The sequence below is a fragment of the Pezoporus flaviventris genome, unplaced genomic scaffold (assembly GCF_033815535.1).
Source record: "Pezoporus flaviventris isolate CSIRO_AGI_PZ_B2104156 unplaced genomic scaffold, CSIRO_AGI_Pfla_v1 ptg000015l, whole genome shotgun sequence".
Taxonomy (NCBI): domain Eukaryota; kingdom Metazoa; phylum Chordata; class Aves; order Psittaciformes; family Psittacidae; genus Pezoporus; species Pezoporus flaviventris.
The window spans coordinates 16,938,837-16,947,175 of NW_026892563.1; positions in this window are offsets into that span (position 1 = coordinate 16,938,837).

Below are 8,339 nucleotides of genomic sequence, written 5' to 3' on the forward strand. Positions count from 1 at the left end.
TTTTGCCAGCTACTACCCTTGGACGGCCCAGGGAGCAAGCGGCACAGTCGATCCCACGCCTACTTGTTTTCCTTCCCTTCATCGCCACAGTTTCAACTGATTTTGATTACTCTGGCGCCAAATAAATGAAAACATTTCATAGACATATAATCACCCATCACTGTGAAGAAAGAAAAAATGCTTGTGTACTTTATGTTTATAAATATGCTTAATGAAAAAAGGGATAGCCCTACCCTTCCCAGCCTTGTGTGGCTGCAGCCAGCATAGCTGTATGTCATGTCGGAAAAGCCGGTTGCTGCTTACATCCCGACATGGTCTCTGGCACAGCCGCGGAGCTGGTGGTGCCATGGAGGAATGCATAGCCCTGCCTTCCCACCAGGTTACAAAGGTTAGTGCCCAGGGAGAGGTAAGTGACTGCAGGTACAGGAGCGTAACCTGTGCCTGCGAGCTGCTGCACCTGGGAGGTAGCAAAGGGAAAGGGGAAAGTGGGAAGGAGGAAGATAACTTGCAGGCACAGTCTGCTGCAACTTGGTCAGTCCCTGGAAAGAACATGACTCAGCTCTCAGCAGATCTGACTTACTTTGGCATTGCCAGGGGAACAGGAATAGAAGTCATTACTAGGAGTGGTACGACAACCTGCATGCTGCTCTCATCTCACAGGAGCACCCAGCTTGTCACACAAACTCTGTGTGCAGGTGCTCATTGGAAAGGTTTCCTGAGTATTTGGCAATGGTCCTTCCTTACATTTTCTTCCATTTTTTACTATGGGGAGTGTTTGGTTTTCCTCTGTTTTGAGAGTGTGCTGCTTGTCATGTCAGGCTGAATACAACTCAATACAAGAATACTATGCCTTAAAAGCAACCTTTAAAAAGGCCAGATCATCTTCTGTAAGAAGAAAATAAATGTGAAAAAATGTCATGAATAATTGCCACCATGATCTATCCATTATGGGTTTTTGACCCTTATCCTTTACATGCCAGATATTTTCATAGGTTACTGTTTGCTTGGACCCATGAGCACAGCGTACTGTTGGCCTTTCCTGAACTACCACCTGAGCTGAAGTTTGTAGAAATAATTCCCAACAAACTTTTTTCCCTTTGAAAGTCTTGTGAGCATGACCAGATGAATAAAAATGTAATGGATGAAGTGGACATATTAAATGGATAAAATATTGTGGCAAGTTGTCATGCCGGGTGCTTGTGAAGGTGGGTGCTGCTGCAGGAGTAATTAAATTGCACCACACAGTGTGCATGTGCAAGACTGTGGTGGGTAGGGAAGATTATCAAAGGCTCCTTCTAAGTTGCTGCACCTTGGCAGGAATATCATGTAATAGCTGAGAGATGCAAGCGCAATCACAACTCCAGACACAGTAAGTTACTCTTTGTAAGGCACAGGCAGCTTGTAATTCACATTTTTATTTCTTCTTTTTTTGTTCAATGCTACATAGCTGACACAGCATTCCAGGTTTTGTGACCCTGTTGTAAAAGTAGCAGTGTTCCATGTTCCATTGGAAGCGCCATGTTATGAAGAGGAATTATTTTTTCAAAGAATGGTCAATGATCTATTTTTATTGCATCATGATGGAGGATGGATTTAAAAAGTTTTTTTCTCCTGGCATGCTTTGAAGCCTGTCTTGTGGCTTTTGGTGGCTGTCTTGTGATAAATGAATAAATGATTTCAGATAGGGCACCAACACTACAGCAAGAACTGCAGTCTGACATGATCTGTAGAGCATCATCCTGCCTTCCAAAGTGAAGAATGACCTTTTCTTTCTTGAAGCCAGGACACCTACAGTGGCAGGAAGGGCTGGCTAGGTTGTGCCTTCTGATAGAAACATAGAACTAGAAAGCTGGAAGAAACCTAGGAGGTTATCAGTTCCCTCCCTTAAATGTAAGCAGGACCATCTATATCAACTAGCAGAGCCACTATTTCAAACATTCCTGCTCTTCAGAACTTCCAGTGGTGATGAGTTTGTAGCTTCCCTGGGCAGTTTATTCTAGTGCTTGGTGATCCTAAACTGTAGAAGTTTTTTTGATTCAAGTTTAGCCTATGTCTACCTATCTGCAGTTGAAGACCATCACTCCTGTCTACCTACAGTGAATACAGAGCACAGCTTACTCCCTTCCTACTTGTTAGCCTGTGGCAGGTTTGAAGACCAGATTCAGCTCTCCCTTGAGAGACTGGGAAACAACCCCATCTGAATCTGTCCAACAGAACACATTTTTTGAACACTTCTTCAGTTTGCCCCCATTATTGAGCTCAGGTGGACTGTGGAGGGCATAGCGCTCCCACTGGGGTTTTGTCAGTACTGACTTGAACAGGACTGTGTTGTGTGAATTGGCATGACACTCAGTACTTGCTCTTTCTTTATCCATATAACATGTTTATACCATGTTAACCACAAACCCTATGTCTTCCTCTGCAGAACTTTTGCTGAGCCAGTGTTTCTCCAGCCAGTATTTGTATATCTAACAATTGCTAGATATGCAACCTTGAGCTTGGATTGGCTGAAATTCACCCTCTTTCACACTCATTGGGTCAAGAGCTTTTAGGATTTTAGGCTTGTCTTCCGAAGTGTTTGTGGTTTCCACTGTTCCAGTAGCATCAGTAAGAGTGCTGCATCTTTCCCTTGCCAAGGACTTAACACAGGGCGATCACACCTGGTACTTGTTTTCTTTGTCCTTGCTATCTGCTCCTTCAGGACATCTTAACTTCTACCTGCTTATAGGTGAATGGACCAGGAAAACATCAGAGATCCTGAAGCTGTCTTCCCTCTTTTCCAGACCTCTGGGAATTTGTTTGTTATTTCAGGTTCCCAAGAGTAGCTGCTAACAGCCCTGAGGTAGCTTCAGCTGGTGCCAAACTATCCTAGGGCTCAGCTCCATCAGTGTAACTGATGTCAAAACACCCAAGGGCACATCCTCACTAGTACTTCAGTGTGAATCAAGAGTGTGCTTTTGAAGCAAACCTCCTGCCTGTTCCCCCATCAAAGCTTTGGCTCATGCTGTGAAGCCCTCACAAGACACATGCACAGCGTGACTTTCAGATGAAACTATGATGCAAGGTGCGCTCTGTCCCCAGTCAGCATATGGACCAGCCTATTGTTACTTCGAGATGAATCTCCCTGATATACCTATGACGCAAATGTCAAGTCCTCAGCACCAGCCGTTCCCTGGCATTATTACTTCTTGCAATTCTTTTCTACATAAGCTTGAACACTTGCCTCCCTGTCAACACCAGGACTGTGTAAGACAGCTCCTTGTAGCTGACCATTTCCATAAAGACTTACATGAAAGATGTAATACACCTTGTGGTTTCCTCAGGATCTGTTATAAGGTTTCTCTTCCCAGCGAACAACAGATTGTCTCCTTCCTTGGAGTATGAGTGTTAGATTACTGCTTGTTCAACACACACGTGCATGTGTGTACAATCTCCACTTAACTAGGAAAACACCCGTCGGGTACCACTTCTCTGGAACACCCATTGCAGCCAGGCATCTGACTGTGATTAAGGTACAGTTTAACCCTATGAAGAATCCCTTCTTTCCTCCTTCCACCATTAAATACATGGAGTCTGAATGTATCTGAAAGAGTCATCATCCACACGTGTGGCTTAAAGGATTCAGAAAAGACAAAAATATCTTTCCTGCACTGACATAGAAGTCAGCATAGACTTTCTAAAACAACACCTCTGTTCCCAGGGAACTCATTCTCATCTGGTGATTAATGTTAAACAGTGCCAAAGCAGGCAGGCTGAGCAGGTAACTCAAAGCAGACCATAACTGACTAAAAATGCATAAATTGATATTGACTTTTATTTAGGATACTGACCAAAGTGGGTTTTCTCACATATTCCTTAAATTAGACAATTTCAGGGCTGCTGTCCAGACTTTGATATCAAGACATAACCGGCTAACTGCTACCCTCTGGAAATGCTATTTGAGGTTTTCTTATGATATTATGTCATTGCGCATGGCATAATATTTCAATACCACAAAAAGTATGTGCATTGTGCGCTATTACCAAATGATACAGAAATGCACGATGTCTAACACAGAATGAAGTCTGTTGTTGATCATTTCTACTCAGCTTTGATGTAGATTGTTTTAATATTTTAATTAGCATTTACTGTGCCTCCCATACAACAGCTGTCTTTCTACTGAATGCCACAGAAATGTCTGAACAAAAGAAAAATGAAGCTAAAGTAATGGAATATCTTATATTTTGCATGTGTATCTAAGGTACAGTTGTGTTTTGTTAGGTATAAGGCTTTTTTCAAAGGCTTGTTCAACCTCACAATAAATTTGTTCTCTGGCTTGAAGAGGAATAAAGAAAAAACCTACTTTGTACAAGCAAACAAAAGTAAATTAATAGATACAATTCCAGTCTTTTACAGTAATTGCCTCCTACTTGGTAGTGCCACAGATCAATTTGCATTTGAGGAAACCCTTTGTAGTCATTCTTTACTCTGCTGGCTGCCGGGGGAACCAAGGGCACGCATCTGATCTTCAGGGGTGTGCATCAGTTCATCCTGTACTGCCTTTGACAGAAGACAGAATCGAAGTGCCCTTTAGCTTAAAATCATAAAAGTCTCAAAAAGCATGAATAGAAAAGCAAATAAACTCGAACATTTCTTAAGAGCAGGCAGAGAAAGCAAACTTAAAGGAAAAGGGCTGGCGTATACTTGGCGCATTGAGGCACAAAATGTCAAGCTCTAAAAGCTGGTTTATTCTCAGAGCAGCTAGATAAACTCTAAAGGAGCTGCTTTAATGTTGAGTTCACTTCTCTCTTGAAAGCTTCTTCAGCAAATTACTGCCACTTCTGTGTCATTGTCCAAGCCTGAAAGGAGGATCAATAATGTCTATCAAAGAATGGTTTGGGTTGGAAGGGACCTTAGAGATCATTCAGTTTCACCCCCCCTGCCACAGAGAGTGATGCTTTCCACAAGACCAGGTTGCTCAGAGCTCCATCCAATCTGCCCTTAAAGATGTGAAAAAATAGTAGTATAAAATATATCATTTAAACTGTAAACTGTTCAGATCAGTAGCAAAAACTTGCTGAACAATTGCAGAATGCATAAACCTCGGAGGCTGGCAATACTGTTTCTAGGAACAAATAGTTACAGAAATGCATCACTGCCACTTTGCTAATGCTCCCCTGTTTTTACCCCTTTACCTAGTCTGGCTCTGAGGCGTGTTCTTTTATCTCTGCGTCTCTGTTGTCCCCCTCCTGTCACCACTTGCAGGTGCATGAGTGTACATTTCTACATGTCTTGACACTTTTTTCTGCGCTCTATCACATGTAGATCAGAAGGCAACATTAACCACTCTGTCGCATGCTTTCCTCCTACAAGCAGTGTGGCTTTTGTGTTGAAGATATGTAGTCTCCATCTCATAAAGTCATAACTTCATAGGAATTTGGAGCTGCTAAATTGTTCCAGGAGCTCAAAAGTGGTTGGGAACATCAGAGATCCCGCACTGGGAATGGGCACCACCCCTGGAGCAGCTTCTTTTACTGGACTCCTGAACAGTGATGGGTTTGAACAGCAAGCTATTTATTTGCTGAGCAAGAATATGTATATGTGTGTGCAGATAGATAGATAAAAATCTTTGTAACTTTATGTAACTCTGATGGAGTTTATCAAACAGTAAAAGCCAACCTTTGCATCACCAGTAAGCCAGTTAGAATGGACTTTGTATACAAAGCTTTGTGATGAGTACAAGGAAGGGCTTTCAGAGAGCTCAGAGGGGAACGTTAACTATAATACTACCAAACCTGCAACATCCAGAGACTGCCCTCTTCTTGGCCTGCCTGGGTAAATGTAAGATTTCTAGTACCCCCAGTGAGAGACAGGTTATTGAGACATAATTTCTCAGTGTTTTTTCATTAACTGACCCAAACGAGCACAGGAGGAAATAGTACGCAAGAGCTGATGCGCTCCTGATTAGCTAGCACATTACCCCTCCTCAGATTCCACGGAGTAAGAAATGAAACCAAACCAGGTGACAGAAGCTCTTCAGATTTTAAAAGAATAGAATAAGCTGTAACCCCTTTCAGTGGAAGTCCTTGGATTCTCTGTAAGACACAAACGTTCCCTTCCTTTGAATGTGCATGTTAACACTATTTTTATTTTTAGCAGTGTTCACAGTCTTAAGACCTTAGAGTGAGATAAATGTATAGATAAGGAGATTGTTCTGGTTTTTAAAGGGATGGAGCAAAATAAAGGACATGTAATGTACTCTCCAGCAGGACAGTTCTGTGAGGGGATTAGGTTACAGCCCCAGCATGCCTGAAGCTTCGTATAATCTCACAGACCCTACATAGCTAACTTTAAGCAAATAAGCGGTTGCCAGCTCTCAAAGACAAAATAAATAAACCTAAAAAAATGTGCTTATTTTAAGACTATGGTTCAAAAACCAGGGGCTCCCTTCCAGTAGGCATTAGAGCAGGCCTTTAGATGTTTAAAACAGTGATTTCTGTCAGTATCTCAATAAGCAGTCTCCTTTCATGGGTTTCCTTCTGCTGGCATTTTATCCATCTGTGTGGTCTGTTCTGAAGCTGGATATGCCATGCTACTGAAATCAGAGGAGATCCAAGGATTCCCCAAACACTTTCCCTTGAGGGCACTTGGCACATGGCTTTGCCAGGGAAGAAGCACCTTTGAACACTGTTCAGTTGCGTGTTTTCAGAGATGAACAGGCAGCAAATGCGGCAGAAAGTAGCATTCAGCAGTTCAGAGTGGGAGAGATATCCCTGCCCTATCGCCAGCAGTTTCTCAAACAGACAGCCCATCTCCAGCTAAGGGCTGTTCTTTCTTGCACTGTGAGGTAAAAAACTCATATGATATGAACTGGCAGTGAAATGCTGTTATCACTGATCCACTGGCAAGTTGGCCCAGCTTGTTTCAAAGAGATTTTCTCCTGGAAAGATCAAGATCACTCTGCTGTTGATGGTGAGTAAAGAGGAGAAAAGAGAAACAGAGCTGCAAGGTATCTGAAGGTTTCCACTGGTCTAGCAGGATTTGGAAAGATTTCTTCCCCAGGGATCCCACCTTTCATTCCAGGTCTTTGTTCCACATCACTTTTTTCAGTTAGGTTCTGGCAGGCTGCGAGACATCATAATCTTTCCAGCAAAATGGAAACCTGCAGCAACTCTCCCTGATTGCCTTGAACGTTCACTGAATCTGAACCAAGAGGAACTACTTATTAAATAGATGTATCTTCAGTAGTTATTGGGAAAGTACACACTCTTGCCATGATTTCTATTTCAATGCTACTGGACATTAAAACTTTGGGAGCAGGGACTTCAAAAGGATTTGATAGATGAGTATGCACTGTGACCAAGAGTTTCAGAAGCAGCTAATGGCACAGAGTTCCTCTGCCTTCTGATAGCTTCTATAACAAAATTAAGGCAACTTAATTTTCAGAAAGAGCTGGATTCCCTATTGCCAAATTTTTCCACAAGCTGATGGTAAGAGTGTGGAAAATCATTAGCTGCTACCATCAAGTCTACTGAAGGATTATTTCAGTAAGATCGCCTTGCCTCCCAAACCAGATAGAGCTGCTTGTTTTTCTTACAGGTGTACTAAGTTCACAGCGTTAAAGCTCTGTCAACACAAAAAGCAGTTTCGTATATTGCTGCTTTCTGTGTTGTGGTGTGATCCATTTATGCGTATGCTTGCAGCCTGAGGTAAGAGTGCTCTGGTATGGTATTTTGGGGAAGGTTTTCTTCGTAATTTCTAGGACTACTGCATAAAAGATTGCAGATTCAAGGTTTAAATTCTGTTCTCAGTAACTCTAAGCTTATAACAACGCAATTACGCTGAAAACTTTGTCATTTTCCTGTACTTAACTACTGAACAAAGAGTAAAATTTAACTGAGAAGGTGGAACATCTTTCAGTGCTTGTAAAAACAGAATGAACTCTTTACATTTGTTAGTTTTTCTCCCATTCTTGTGACTGCCTCTTTATTGCCACACACTACCTTGAGGCTACAGGGAATCTTGTGCAGCTGTCATTGCAGCTTTGAATGTTGGCCAACACATGACAAGCTGATGAAGTGATGTGAACAACACTGGTTGCTAATGACTGGACCTCTCATCAACTCATACTCCCCATTCTATGGTTCACCAGTGCTTCTTTCCTTTAGGAACAAACCTTACATTAAAGACATTTTACAGTTAACTGTCAGTACCCTTCTGCAGGGTATCTCCTCCCACTGACAAATGTGCGTATGTTTAACACATATTTTTAAACACTAAGAAAAATATTATGTTGATTTTGGTCCCACTAGCACATCTGCATTATCAGATACACTTCTATCGAGTGAAACAGTGGCCCA